Source organism: Sarcophilus harrisii, chromosome 3 (assembly GCF_902635505.1).
Source record: "Sarcophilus harrisii chromosome 3, mSarHar1.11, whole genome shotgun sequence".
NCBI classification, from domain to species: domain Eukaryota; kingdom Metazoa; phylum Chordata; class Mammalia; order Dasyuromorphia; family Dasyuridae; genus Sarcophilus; species Sarcophilus harrisii.
In genome coordinates, this window is record NC_045428.1 from 534,324,440 (window position 1) to 534,341,090 (window position 16,651).

The 16,651-nt window shown below is 33.4% G+C and overlaps 1 non-coding gene and 1 pseudogene across 1 annotated transcript; both read left to right on the forward strand.

Annotated features, from left to right (window-relative positions):
- Nucleotides 1-817: 817 nt before the first annotated feature.
- Nucleotides 818-1,772, forward strand: LOC100932181 (annotated as a pseudogene).
- Nucleotides 1,773-8,705: 6,933 nt separating this feature from the next.
- On the forward strand, nucleotides 8,706-8,808 carry LOC116423107. The gene has a single exon (XR_004233577.1). It is a non-coding gene; the product is annotated as a U6 spliceosomal RNA (small nuclear RNA).
- The last annotated feature ends 7,843 nt before the right edge of the window (nucleotides 8,809-16,651 follow it).

Sequence of the window (16,651 nt, forward strand, 5' to 3'; positions counted from 1 at the left end):
AGAAAAAGATTTGGAATTCAAAATCTTATTAATATGTTGAAATCTATATTTGTGTATAATTGGAAAAATAAAATACTATTGCAATTTTAAAAAAAGAAAAAAAAGGAATTCATTTTCATGTACAGACTGGACTCAATATTATTTAAACCCCTTTTAGATCTAAGACTTTGTGATGTTCTGATTTTGGAGCCATGGAAGTGATTTTAAACTGAGGAGTGATGTAAATGGAAAAATGGTGGATCATTGCCTGGAGAACAGAGAAGGATTAGGAACTGTCTTTATTGTTGCAGTTTTGTATTACATAGCAATGATTTTTTTTCAGGCAGCTGGTCAGTCAATAAATATCTCTGGGCTAGGCACAAGGCTAAGTGCTTTATATACAAATAAAATCAAAAAAACAAGCAAAAAAATCTCTGCTCTCAAGGAGTTCATAATTTAAAGGGAGGAGGGACACAGACAATATGCAAAACAAGCAAATAAAAAGAACTACTAACAAATGAAATCTAAACAGGATAAATTGGAAATAATCAATAGAGGGAAGCACTAGCATTAAGATGAATCATTAAAGTTTCCTTGCAGAAGGTAAGATTTGATCTGGTACTAGAGGAGCCATAAAACAAAGATGGGAAAAGAGAAAATGTTAGGTAAATAAAGAAGGTACAATATTCAGACTAACCTTTTGATTTTTCTCTTCCTCACAAACAGTAGGGTATGCTACAAGAAGGAAAGAATTAATCATTTTTGTACTTTTGCTAAAAATAGCATACAATCCTATTTTATTTAATTACAGCTGCCAAGCTAAAAGAGACAGTAAGATATGGTATCCTCTCTACTTAATAACACCAATCCTCAAGACATCAGGTACATTCTGATTGGTATCCCAGGACTGGAGGACTCACATACCTGGATCTCCATTCCCATTTGTTCCATGTACTTTGTAGCCATTATCGGCAATAGCTTTTTGATTGTCCTTGTCATCACGGAGCGTAGCCTCCATGAGCCTATGTACTTGTTCCTCTCTATGCTGGCCCTAGCAGATGTTCTGCTCTCCACAACCACAGCCCCAAAATGTTGGCCATTTTCTGGTTTCATTCTGAGCTATCTCCTTTGGCAGCTGTGTGGCTCAAATGTTTTTATCCATCTTATCTTTGTGGCAGAATCAGCCATTCTGTTGGCTATGGCATTTGATCGCTATGTGGCTATCTGTTACCCATTGAGATATACCACCATTCTTACCCCTCCATCATTGGGAAGATTGGGATAGCAGCTGTGGTTAGGAGTTTTCTCATTTGCTTTCCTTTCATCTTTTGGTGTATCGGCTTACTTATTGTGGACAAAACATCATTCGCCACTCCTACTGTGAACACATGGGCATAGCTAGGTTAGCCTGTGACAACATCAAAATCAACATTATCTATGGCCTGACCATGGCCTTATTGTCAACAGGTCTGGATGTCCTGCTCATCATTATTTCCTATTCATTGATCCTTCATGCTGTCTTCAACATACCTTCCTGGTCTGCCAGGTTCTAGGCTCTTAACACCTGTGGCTCCCATATCTGTGTGATTCTCATGTTCTATACTCCAGCCTTCTTTTCTTTCTTTGCTCACCGCTTTGGAGGCCATACCATTCCCCGGCACATCCATATTTTAGTGGCTAACCTCTATGTGGTGGTACCTCCCATGCTCAACCCCATCATTTATGGAGTAAAGACAAAGCAGATTCAGGACAGGGCAATTCAGGTCTTTTCTTCCATTAGAACATGTTGCTAAAATACAATGAAATGAAACTGATACTGACTTTGCCTGACAGAAGAGTTTGAGTTAGATGGGAAAGTGGAAAGAGAAAGAGACTAAATAAATAAAATCTATAAACTATCAGCAAATAATTTCACCTTACCTGTTCATCATACATCCTCCCAAAATGGCCAAGAAGAGAAAAGATAATTTTAATTTGAGATTTACCTTTTTAAAATCCATTTGCAACAAACATCATTAATTTAAAAGATGAGGTCTCAACATCAAAGTCAAGAATACTTAAGTTTAAATCCTAGCTCTAATATATGATGAGTAGACAAGTCACTTGAAGTCTTAGTGTGCAAGCCAACTTTCTAGGTAGTGTAAATGGAAGAACAGGCACTCATCTGCTAAGAATTCTCTATGCCAATAAAGTCAATGGTATGGATAAAAAGTAATAATCTCTCTAGAAGCTATGAAAATGACTACTATACGATAGTAGAAAACCAATCAGAGGAAAAGAAAATGTGTAAGGGTTTTAATAAACCACATACTGTGCAGAATATATTCTGAATATTTATGGATGCATAACATCAACAAAGAGATTGTACCAGAAAATGGCTGCCTCATCAATTTTGCTGTGATTTGTTCAGGATAGGGAAATGACTGAATTCCATATTAATTGCTTGAAAATGTGAGTGTCATAAATTTTCATTTTGAAGAAGAATTAAAAAGATGTATTTCCCTCCTTTCATTCTAGAGATGGGAATTTATGGATATGAAAAAAATGAATGTTCTATTATGTATGTTTGGTGTGTTTGTTTTGTTGAACTACTCTTTTTTTCCCTGTCAAAAAATAAACACTTTTAAAATGAGATTATATTATAAGTTGGTAAGTAATATGTACAAGAATGAACGTGATATCTCTCTATCTCTCTCTCTGTCTATCTATCTATAGATAAAGTCCATGAATAAAAATTAGTTAAATGTTTAAAAAGATTCAAAATGTGAAGCTTATCAGAGATGGTAAACTCAATTTGAGTTAGCAGCATGATAAAACAACCAGAAAAGAGAATTTAACTTTTGAGTGTGATAATAGTAAAAAAATATCTAGAACAAGTCAAAATTATTTAATGAATACATCATATGCTCATTTTGCAGAGAATATGCACTTCCATAAAAATGAAAGCAGATATAGTAATAAAAATAATGTCAGTTCTATCATGGAGTATATAGATGGGTCAGTGGATAGAGCCCTGGGCCTGGAGTCAAAAAGGCCTGAGTTCAAATATCACCCTATATTCTTTATAGTCATGTGATTCTGATCCAAGTCACTTAACCTGTTTGTCTCAATTCATTGGAGAAGGAAATGGCAAATGATTCTATTTTGCTTGACAAGAAAACTCCATGGATAGTATAGTACACAAGATAATGAAAGGTAGGACACACCAAACAACAAAAGTCCTCTTAAACAATATTTTGAAATAAAATAGCAAAAATGTAACTACATAACTAACAATTAAGTACTTACTATGTGCCAGGCATTATATTAAGTGGTGTGCCACCAGGAAATTATTGCAAACAAATGCAACTTAAATAAAGACATCATATGAATACAAAAGTAAAAACTATAACATAAATATTATAACAAGTATACTTAACCATAACTTAATAATAGCAAGCATACTTAAATATGCTATAACTGGTAAATGCATTTATTAATACAGATGACATATCCATGTATATATATATATGTATGTTTATATATATACATATACATGCACACAGATAACAATTTAAATCTGTATATATAGACATACATACACACCCCTACACATATATTTGAGGCCCACATTATCTGGGGAAACATTACATATACGATACTCTCATTTATCTATACCTTATTTTACTTATTTATTTGCATGTTCTCTCCCTTTTAAATTGTGAGATCCTTAATAACAGGGACTGATTTTTGCTTTTCTCTTTTATCTCAGAGGCTCAACTCAGTGCCTGGCACATTGAAAATGCTTAATAAACCATCTCACTATAAATGTAGCTGTTTCTCTATGTTGAGTTAGTGCTGACATCTACTGATCTGTCTCTATAGCCCTGTTAGTGCTAATCATAATCCTCATTAGAATTATAGTTTTGTCTACCTAAATCAGAAATCTTAAGAAACCCGGGCTGCCTAGCAGAATTACTATCTTCCAAGAAGTATATCTTCACCCCAATAGACTCTTTTGAAGCATTAAAAGTATAAAAGGTGTTATTTATTGGTTTAGTTCTCTTCCTTTATTTGACTTAGTTGTCAGGGTGTATTTCATATTTCTTTTCTTAAAATATCTGGTTCTGATCCATTGTATGAATTCAGCTATCTTTGTACACTGTTCGGCAATCTCACTTAGAGTTCAATCAAGCAACCTACATTTACTCTTTCCCTGTGGGAAACCAACTAACGGGGATATATGATTATAATTAATCACCTTTACCAAATTATCTCTATAGTCTCAGAAACTTGTAAGTAGGCAAGTTGTCCAGACTTTGCAATTAGCATTAGTTGCTTTCTATTGATATGCTGATTTGTGTGGCTCCTTATCATCACGAATTCTTAGCAGAACTCTGTCATCCTATTAAACCTCTTAACAATGAACATGAATACTATACCATCATCTATTTCTTTCAGCATTTTTCCAGGTTTAAGATGTAATGAGGTGGTGAGTTTCTTTTCTTTCAATTTCTCTCTCAACTGAAATTCATACTGGCTCTTGGTATCAGTAGTCTTTGTAGCTCCAAAACACAAGTCAATAGCAACCAGTGACATCATTCCTGATGGAATTGTATCCTTTTATAATAAATAACAACAACTCCTACATGTCATTGCTATTAAATGTTTCTAATTTAATTGTCAGGGTTTTGTTGAAACAATAAGATTAGTGTTCTTTTTTTTTTATTTGTAATTTTAAAATTTTATTATTATAGTAACTTTTATTGACAGAATCCACGCCAGGGTAATTTTTTACAACATTATCCCTTGCACTCAACTTCTGTTCCGATTTTTCCTCTCACCCTCCACCCCTCCCTAGATGGCAAGCAGTCCTATATATGTTGAATATGGCATAGTATATCCTAGATACAATGTATGTGCAGATCCAAACAGTTTTCTTGTTGCACAGGGAGAATTGGATTCAGAAGGTAAAAATAACCTGGGAAGAAAAACAAAAATGCAAACAGTTTACATTCATTTCCCAGTGTTTTTCTTTGGGTGTACCTGCTTCTGTCCATCATTGATCAATTGAAACTGAATTAGGTCTCTTTGTCAAAGAAATCCACTTCCATCAGAATACATCTTCATACAGTATCGTTGTTGACATATATAATGATCTCTTGGCTCTGCTCATTTCACTCAGCATCAGTTCATGTAATTCTCTCCAAAGCCTCTCTGTATTCATCCTGCTGGTCATTTCTTACAGAATAATAATATTCCATAACATTCATATACCACAATTTACCCAACCATTCTCTCAATTGATGGGCATCACTCAGTTTCAGCTTCTATAGCCACTACAAACAGGGCTGCCACAAACATTTTGGCACATATTGATCCCTTTCCTTCTTTAGTATCTCCTTGGAGTATAAGCCCAGTAGAAACACTGCTGGATCAAAGGGTATGCACAGTTTGATAACTTTTGGCATAATTCCAGATTGCTCTCCAGAATGGTTGGATTCGTTCACAGCTCCACCAACAATGTATCAGTGTCAGATTGGGGTTCTTCTTGAGAGTGTTAAGGTATTGTTTCAGACATCTTTATGCAAGACAAAGTTAATGTCTCCTTCACCAGTTTTGTCAAAAGTATCTGTTTTGGCTATCTTTCTAGTACCACCATGCTCCTACTTCCTTCCAGATATTTGTGCTATTCTGATATGTCCTGTTCAATCTTCCATGGTTTCTCAGAGTTTGACACTATAATGATCCTACCCAGATTGTAGTAGATTAAAATTAATAAATTATTCTACATTAATAAGGAAAGGTCAGATCAGGTGAACTGATTAGGTTAACATTGACTACTTTTCTAAGTAAGTGTAACTTGAGAGTCAGTGTTCTACCTTTCATTGTTTAACAACCACTACACATAAAGCTTCACTTTCTTGTCATGGTGAACAAAGAAATGCTGGGGTTTTCTGAATATCTCTCCCAACATCTCTGAAAGAAAGGAATTCCTGAACCATATTTTCATTTTGCAATTATCACAGAAATAATAAAAACAAAATGCAAATCCATTGATATGTTCTCTCCAAAGGTGCAGATCACAACTCATCAATAACTGCTCATGATATATAGTGCTTGTCTATACCTTCCCATAAGTTTCTTACACAGGTTCCTCCTAATAGGCAGGAAACTCTGATTCCATGAGCACTTCATCAATTTTGAGAATATTTTGATGAGGACATTCTTTACCTGAGCTTTACTTCATTGTTCCAGCTTGATCATATCCATTATGTTATTCCCCATTACCCTTTTTGAGTGATATTAATTATAATTTATTCAAACTAAACAGACTTTAGTATTTCATGACTCATAGATGAATGAAAAATGCAGGGAGATATCTGATTCAAAAGGTGGATCTTTGTTTCAGAAAGATATTTGGAGGCATAAAAAACTTAGCAGTTCCCTAAAGAGAATCTCACTGATTTTCATCCTATTTATTACTGTTGGATAAGTTTACCCAGTTGTCCATCTCACTGGATGTCATAATCTACACAATTAGTTTGCTTCATCCAATGGTATATTTTGTGATTTACATATACATATATGATATCTATTATACACATACATCTACATATAATAGGGCAGACACAATAGAATTTCTACTTTATAAATAAAAAATAAATAAAAAAATATAGCGCTTAAAGGTCACAAAGTCCCTTATGATTAAAACTTTGTGAGGCAGGTAGTATAAGAAATGTTATCATCATTTTAAATACAAGGAAATTGAAACTCAGAGAAATGAAATTGATTGGTATTGTCAAATATCTTGCATACTTAAAGAAATTGAGGAAAACCAGCTACTATCTAAAGACAAAACTTAACAAAAAATTTGATTCAGAAGCCCACAATTTGTCTCAAAAAGTCATTAGTTTCCACTTGCCTAATTTTACTTTTATGGAGTTCTTTACTTCAGTATATTTTTGCAAGTCTTTTTTTTTTTTCAAATTTTTTCTCAATAGTGTTTTATTTTTCCAATTACATAAAATATATAGTTTTCAATATTCATTTTTGTTCAAATATTTTGAATTTCAATTTTTTGTCTCTCCTTCCTTTATCTCCCTTCCAAGACAGCAAGACAATCTGATATAGGTCATATTTATACACAATCATTTTAAACAAATTTTGATATTTGTCATGTTGTGAAAGAAAAATCAGACAAAAAGAAAAAAAAACAGAAGAAATAAAAAGCAAACAAAAGAGGTGTGTGTGTGTGAAAATATACTTTGATCCACCTCAGTCTCCATAATTCAATATGTGTCATTGTTCTTCCAGACAAATTTTGTTAATATTTTTTCTAGCTCCATAAAGTGATTTTTGGCAGTTTGATTGTTATAACTATCCTATGTTCCTCTAATTGCTTATAATATCATTCTTTATGTCTAAATCATGAACCCATTTAGATCTTATCTTGGTATGTGATGTTAGGTGTGGGTCAAGTTCTTATTTCTTCCATACTAATTTCCAATTATGGGAGAGTGCATTCCATTCACATTAGCAGTTATGATTGCCTGCTCTGTATTTCCCTCCATCCTATTTTCTTCCCTGTAAATACTTTTGTTTTCTTTCCACCCTGTCCTTAGTAGTGTTTTTCCTAGTGGTTTTAAATAGATGTAAGTGATCATTTTAAGGAACAATCCATTTATTTCTATATTCTCTGGTGTTTTAAATAGGAATGGTCACTGGATTTTATCAAATGCTTTTTCCGCATTTATTGAGATAATCATATGATTTTTGTTAGTTTGGTTATTGATATATTTGATTATGCTGGTAGTATTCCTAATATTATTGATATGCTGATAGTAATTCCTAATATTGAACTATGCAAGGCTGGTATAAATCCTACTTGATCATATTGTATTATCTTGGGGATGCCTTTGTGTAATCTCATTGCTAATTCTTTATTTAAGATTTTTGCATCAATATTCATTAGGAAATTGGTCTTTCTCTGTTTTCAACTGCCTGGTGTAGCTATCAGCACCATATCTGTGTCATAAAAGGAATTTAGTAGGACTCCTTCTTTCCCTATTGTTTTAAGCACTTTGGCATATTTGGGCAAAATAACTCCTAATTATTACTCTAATTTCCTCTTCATTGGTGGAAAGTTCTCCTTTTCATTTTTGAGACTAACAATTTGATTTTCTCCTTTCCTTTTTGTAATCAATTTAACTAAAATTTTATCTATTTTATTGATTTTCCCATAAAACTAACTCTTAGTTTTATTTATTAATTCAATTGTTTTCTTATTTTACATTTTATTACTCTCTCTTTTTTCAGAATTTCAAATTTGGTATTTAATTGAGGGTTTTTAATTTGTTCTTTTTATAGCTTTTTTAGTTGATAAGCCAATTCATTGATCTTTTCTTTCTCTATTTATACAAGTAAATATCTAGAGATATAAAATTTCCCCTTATAACTACTTTGGTTGCATCCACAAATTTTGGTATGTTTGTCTCATTATTGTCATTCTCTTGGATGAAGTTATTAATTGTGTTTAGGATTTCTTGTTTTACCCATTCATTCTTTAGGATTAGATTATTTAGTTGTCAATTAACTTTTGATCTGTTTTCTCCTGGCCTTAAGTCCTTATGTGATTTTCATTACATTATGATCTGAAAAATGCATTTATAATTTCTGCCTTTCTGCATTTGATTTTGAGGTTTTCATGCCCTGATATGGTCAGTTTTGTATAGGTTCCAGAATATGTGCTCGCTTCGAGCAGCACATATACTAAAGTGGAACGATACAGAGATTAGCATAGCCCTGTGCAAGGATGACACGCAAATTTGTGAAGCGTTCCATTAAAGGGAGATGTAATGGGCTGGAAGCTCGAGTTGATGCACTGAGGTCCCAAGCACGTGAGCCTAATAGAAACTGGAGCATACTCTATTAATATATGCTTGGAGAAAGAATGGCCCCTGCCCACTCTTTGTACAAGGTCCTGATGTATCGTATAGGAAATGAAGTAGGGACAATTTTGGTGAGTGGGAGAGAGGGGTGAAGAGAGAGGCAGAGAGACTGCTGGCCGGGTTTGTGTCATGGCCACTCATATTCCTATCGCCATGCTCCTTCACCCCCACAAAGAATAAAGATTGAAGATTTTCCTTAATCTGAGATTCCTCCATGAAGGCCGTGCTGTGAAGGGATGGAGATTAGCAGACTGTCCCCTGCCATTTGATACAAACCTGTTCTGAGGTTCTTCCAAGGTATCTTCCTCTAGGAATGGGTTGTATTCCAAATATTTGTAGAATTCTTTGATTCCAACACCAGTTTAGAGGCTTAATCTGCTGTTGGTTTGAGAGAAGATCAGAGGAGGTCACAGAAAGTCCTGTCTGCTCTTTTGACATCTTGGCTCCACCCCTCTTAAAGATTTTTAAAGGAAGGAATTCAATATTCCAGTTGCTCTATGCCTAGATGAGCTAAGATTCAGTAGCTTATATCCTCTCCTGTCTAGACTTCTTGGCTTCACTATTGATAAATCTCTACTTTCCTATTCCACTGTTTCCATTTTGGTTTCTCATGCTCCATAGTTAACAAACTCTTCTTGCACCTAAACCTCTTCAACTTATACACTTTTACTTTATTCCTTGCTTAGAAACATCTTTCCCTGGAACTCCCTGATTATATGTTTATGTGATTTTCTATGCCTTGTTGAATGGATGCAATGTGGGCCTTCCTCTAGCAGCCTTCACCCTGTTAGTCACATTCTTTTAAAATTCAGTCTCCCTGTTTTTACTGCCTAGGATACATTGGACTTGAACTTATTTACATCTTCCTTAAACAATTTAGTCTCTCATTGGCTTCTCTTTCCTAATACTTTCACATAGTTATTAAAACATTTATCATTACATTACTTCCCATGTGAACACTTTTTTCAATTTAATTCAACAAACACTTATTAATCATTTCCTGATGGCAAACTGTTGAATTAGGTGCTTGAATACAGAGAGATGCAATATCATCCCTATCTTGAAACTTATATTCTACAATATTCTTCTACTACCAATCAACACAGAATGTCCCTTGTACCTACTAAATGATTACCTTGCACACAACTTTCTTTATGCCTGAAAGTACATTGAGAAAAAGTGACCTGACAAATATCCCTTTAAAAGTGACTTTGTTGAATGTTACCTTTATCAAAAATTATTTTTCTATTTACAAATTATAATGGTTTTTATGAATTTTTTCTTTTATATTATTAAAAATAGAATAAGAAAAAGAAAAACAGAAAAGGAATACAAAACAAAATGAAACAAAACTAAAGAGAATATTGTCATGTGTCCAGTAGAACACCAGGGAGGATTCAAAATATGTTACAAAAAATTATAAGATCAAGAAAAAAAAATATATAAAAAACACATATATATTAATAGAAGAAATTATAATCATGAATGTCTTTTTTTCTTTACTTCCTTGTAAATTGTTTTTATTCTCTGCTGCTCATCTTTTTTACTTTATTCTTATTTTCCTCATTTCATCCTCTCTCTCACTTCTAAGGAGGCTATAATTTAAAAAAGATATGTTTATATATATATATATATATATATATATATATATATATGTTTATATATAATATACACATACACACATATCTTTCTCTATCCCTGTTGATTATTTGTTTTAATTCTGCTCCTAACTAACTTGCCTTGCTACAACTTAACATCTCCCCACTCTTGCATCCTTCTTTGTTTTCTTCCCATACCCTTTGCATCCTGGTCTCCCAATCACTTCCCCACCTTATTTCTTTATAAATTTTGGAGGTGCTATATCCTTTATGGTATATATGTAGTGTTGCCTATTTAACCCATTTCTGAAATGGTAGGTTTTCAAGCCCCCCACCCCCTTTATTGTCTCTGTATCTATTCTTCCTCTGAATTTCATTTGTATAACATGATTACTATTTTAGCTTAACTCTGCCCCAGTTTTTTCTTTTTAGCTGTCCTATTGTTGATGTCCATCTTAAACATATAGGATAAATTTCCCATATAAAAAATAAACAATTTGTTCATGTTGAATTCCTTGAAACTGATCTTTGGTATTGTCTCTTATGTTAAATTTTCTAGATTGACAGAAAATCCTGAAAATCTGCAAGTTAGTTGAATGTCCATTTTTTATCATTCAATATTATGGATAATTTTGCTGGACATGACATTTTTTGACCACAGACCTAGTTCTTTTCATTATTGATAGATATGATTCCAGGACCTGCTGTCTTTTATTATTGCTGCTGATTAATTCTGTACATTTCTAATCATATCTTCAGCATATTTCAGTTGTTTTTCTCTTGTTTCTTGCTATTTTTAAAATTTGATCCAGGAGTTCAAAATTTAGAAATAATGTTTTTATGTGTTTTCCACATAAGATCTTATTGAAGTGATCATCAGTGGATTTGTTTTTCTTTCTACTTTCTCCTCATGTTCTATTACTACATTTTTCTTGGATTATCTCTCGCATTATTGTGTCAAGGTCCTTTTCTTAGTTACAACCTTCAGGCCATCCAATTATTCATATATTTTTTTCTTCTTGATCTGTTCTCAAGAAGTGTCCTATTTCTTATAAGATGTTTCATATTCTGTTCAATTTTTTCATTCTTTATCTCTTTTGTTATGCCTTGGTCCTCAAGCTTCACTGGCTTACCCTTGCCCAATTCTAATTTTCAAAGAGTTATTTAAGTCTTTGATTCTCTATACCTCCTTTTTTAGTTAATTGACTATTGTTCCCATAGTCTTCTTGTTTTTCTTGTTTTTTTTTTTTTTAGTTTTTCTTCAATGTTTCTCATTTGATTTTAATTTATTTTTAAAGTTCTTCTAGGAATTTTTTCTGGGAGTCATTTCATGTTACCCTTTGGGGAAAATTTTTTTTTTTACTTTAGTATTTTCTGAAGATGAACACTGGTCTTTCCTGTTCCCATAACATGTTTCTATGGTGGGGTTTCTTCTTCTTTTTTTTAAATAAGAGGTATTAGTGTAAACTCTTCTAATCCTAGGATGGGGGGAAGGACACCTCTGGCTTCACCTCAGCTCTCTCCTCTGATCAGGAAACCCATATCAAGACCTCCTTTCTCCAGCCAGTGCTTGCAGCCAACAAAGTCCCTGCCCCACTGTCTATGCATTTACAGTTGTGCTGGTTCCTTCTCACCCAGGGTTGCCTCTCTGTAGACAAGCAGACCTGGTGTTTCCAGTCAACTGAGGCTCACTAAATCTTTCTGGGCTTATACACCAACTGCACAGATAGTCCAGAAGGTGAAAGTTTCTGTGCTTCTACTCCAGTCAGGAAATATTTATTTTTATTTATATATTTCATTTATATGTTTATTTCCTTTGCTATTGTATTATATTTAGGTTTATGGTTTATGGGCACATAGTTATCCTTTGATTACCCTTAGAGTTATTTATTCCCTTCCTTTAGTAAGTACTTAAAATTATACAACTGAATTAATTCAGTTACTATTGATTACCAACATACCATGGAGGAGTGAATGGGTTACTTGGAATAACTGAAAATTATCATTTCTAATTAACATCTTTTATGCTTTCATTTTAAGAAAAGTAGATGAAATGTACAAAAAGATTAATCAAGTGGATATATTTTAAAATACAAAACATAGGCAACAAGAAAAAGAAATGAAAATACTGGAAATCACAACAAAACTGTCATTCTCCAAGGAGCAGCTTCTCAAACTTGGAAGCATCAAGTTATGACACTGTAAGCATGAATAATCTTAGGCCTGAGAATGATGTACTGATTATTAAGGGAAATTTTTCTTTTCTTTTTTTAAAAAATCTATTTTATTTATTTTTTATTCTAACTTTTTATTGACAGAGCCCATGCCTGGGTAATTTTTTTTTTTTTTACAACATTATCCCTTGCACTCACTTCTGTTCTGACTGCTTCCCTCCCTTCCTTCACCCTCTCCCAGATGGCAAGCAGTCCTATACATGTTAAATATGTCACAGTGTATCCTAGATAGAATATATGTGTGCAGAACCAAACAGTTCTCTTATTGCACAGGAAGAATTGGATTCAGAAGGTAAAATAACCTGGAAGAAAGACAAAATGCAAACAGTTTACATTCATTTCCCAGTGTTCTTTCTTTGGGTTTAGCTGCTTCTGTCAATCCTTTATCAATTGAAACTGAGTTATATCTTCTCTTTGTCGAAGAAATCTACTTCCATCAGAATACATTTTTATACAGTATTATTGTTGAGGTATATAATGATCTCCTGGTTCTGCTCATTTCACTTAGCATCAGTTCACGTGAGTCTCGCCAATCCTCTCTGTATTCATCCTGCTGGTCATTTCTTACAGAACAATAGTATTCCATAATCATCTATATACCACAAGTTATTCAGCCTTTCTCCAATTGATGGGCATCCATTCATTTTCCAGCTTCTAGCCTACTACAAACAGGGCTGCCACAAACATTTTGGCACATACAGGTCCCTTTCCTTCTTTAGTATCTCTTGGGATATAAGTCCAGTAGAAACAATGCTGGATCAAAGGATATGTACAATTTGATAGCTTTTTGAGCTTAGTTCCAAATTGCTTCTCCAGAATGGTTGGATGTGTTCGCAATTCCACCAACAATGTATCAGTGCCCCTGTTTTCCCACATCCCTTCCAACATTCTGCATTATCTTTCCCTGTCATTCTAGGCCAATCTGATAGGTGTGTAGTGTGTATCTCAGAGTTGTCTTAATTTGCATTTCTCTGATTAATAATAATTTAGAGCATCTTTTCATATGGCTAGAAATAGTATCAATTTCTTCATCTGAGAATTGTCTGTTTATGTCCTTTGACCATTTACCAATTGAGAATGGCTTGATTTCTTATAAATTAGAGTTAATTCTCTATATATTTTGGAAAATTAGGCCTTTATAAGAACTTTTAACTGTAAAAATGTTTCCCCAGTTTATTGCTTCCTTCTAACCTTGTCTGCATTAGTTTTGTTTGTACAAAAACTTTTCAATTTGATATAATCAAAATTTTCTATTTTGTAGTCAATAATGATCTCTAGTTCTTCTTTGGTCAGAAATTCCTTCCTCTTCCACAGGTCTGAGAGGTAAACTATTCTATGCTCTTCCAATTTATTTATAATCTCATTCTTCATGCCTAGGTCATGAACCCATTTCTGACCTTATCTTGGTGTATGGTGTTAAGTGTGGGTCAAAGCCTAGTTTCTGCCATACTAATTTCCAATTTTCCCAGCAATTTTGTCAAATAATGCATTCTTATCCCCAAAAACTGGGGTTTTTGGGTTTGTCAAACACTAGATTATTGACTATTTTGTCCTTTGAACATAACCTTTGGTCAAGTAGTCTCTTTCTTAGCCAATACCACATGGTTTTGGTAACCACTGCTTTATAATATAATTTTAGATATGGTACAGCTAGGCCACCTTCATTTGATTTTTTTTTCATTAATTCCCTTGAAATTCTTGACTTTTTGTTTTTCATTTGAACTTTTTGTTCATATGTTATTTTTTCTAGGTCATTAAAATAGTTTTTGGGACTCTGATTTGTTTAGAGCTAAATAAATAGATTAGGTAGTATTGTCATATTTATTATATTTGCTTGCCCAATCCAAGAGCATTTAATATTTTTCCAGTTTGTTAGATCAGCCTTAATTTGTGGGGAAAATATTTTGTAGTTTTGCTCATAAAGTTTCTGATTTTCTAAGGGAAAATTTTCAAGACCTATAGGAAAAGAAAAGGATCATTACTTGAAATTTTGGGGAAGATGGCCACTAATATGTCTAGGATTGAGGAAAAGTTGCTGAATCTACAAAGAGAAATTCCAAGGCATGTGGCACGTCTAGATGAACTTTTACACAACAATGGAAGCACTGTCCTTCATGAAAATCAGTGAGAAATCTATTAGTAAAAAATTGAAATGGAGAAAACATACGTCCAAGGAAATTGTTCTGAGCAGATAAATATATAGCCCTTATCTCACTTGGTACAACAAGCATCCCAAGAGGCAAAGAAAAGGAAATCTGTATCAATAAGCAACAGAGTGATTCTATGAAACAGAAAGCTATGGGTATGGAAAGGATAAACAATTTCCATTTGAAAATTCCAGTGGCTTGTCTATTCAAGAATTCCCTTGTGTCAAAAATAAAAATATTCAATCTTTAGAAAGTATTTTCTTGACTTATCCCAAATCCATGAAGATAAGGAACCAGAAAGTAAAGAGAAAATATAACAATGGTGTGAAAAGTAAATGTAAATTGTAAATCAGAACTGAATATTCATCAAAAATTACCCACTGCAAATAACTCCTACATATATGATGAGTACAGGAAATGTTTCCATTATAGGGAAAGTCTACTTCTTCATTTCAGAGTCCACAATACATATGTAATAAGTGTGAGAGGAGTTTCAGTCAAAAGGTAAATCTACATACTCATCAGAAAGTCCATACAGGAGAGAAACCATATATGTGTGATGGGTGTAGAAAAAGCCTCAAGAATAAGAGAAGTTTATATATTTATCACAGAGTGCACACAGGAGAGAAACCATACCTTATGTGATAAATGTGGAAGATTTTCACTTCTAATGCAAATCTAGTTAGTCATCACAGATTCCATGCAGTATAGAACTCCTACATATGTGATGTGTATAGGAAGAGTTTCCAATACCATACAAATTGCCATGTTCATCAGATGGTCCCCAAAGAAGAGAAACCATCTGCAGGGCATTAATGTGGAAAGAATACTTCCAAATATATCAGCATTTGATGTTTATGAGAAAGTTCATAACATAGGACAGAATCTGCATACATGTGAAGGCTGAGGGAAACGATTTTGTTCAAAGGATTCTTTTTGCATTAATAGGAGAGGTCACACAGGACAGAGACTTATATGTGATGAATGTGGAAAGGGATTGTATTAAAAATAAGTTCTTAATGATCATCTTAGACTCCACATGGGAGAGAAGCTATATTTATTTATGTGATATTGTGGGAAAGGATTCAATCATAAGGCAAAGTTTCATATTCGTCAGAGATCCCATGTAGAAATAAATGTATTATCCAATTACTATCTTAACTTCAAAAAGTCTTGCAATTTCCTTCAATGCATATCATATATTTAGTCTTTCCTTGAGTTAATACTATTCTATGAAACAACATATAATGGACTGAATTCATTGCCCCAAATTGTCAGTCATCTTTTATGTGTCCCTTTATTCAAATTCATCTTTTATTCCATTGTAGAATGAAAATTCTTTTTCTAAATAATCACACTGCTTTTAGGAATAAATGAAAATTTGTTTGCTACACTTGTGTATTCATCTATCGTATGGCAATTTGTTTCTCTTCTGTAAGCCCTCCCCATTAGGAAATAAAACTTTTCATAGATTTCTTTAATATCAGAGATACCTCAACTTCCAGTTTAATTAAGGTATAAAAGTTGCCTATGAGTGCAATGTTTCAGTTTGCTTCCACTAATAGTTGCCAGGAGAAGAGGTTCATTTAAGTTTTTGAAGGAGAGGGACAAAGAGAAGGATAGATAAAGGTAATACTATAAATGACAGAGAAAAGAAGTGAGAGATTTAGGAAATACAAATGATCACAAGACTGGCAAAGAAACATAAGGCAGTCATTAGGGGACAGAATTTTTTCCAGACAAGTTCTGGGGTTCTATAACAC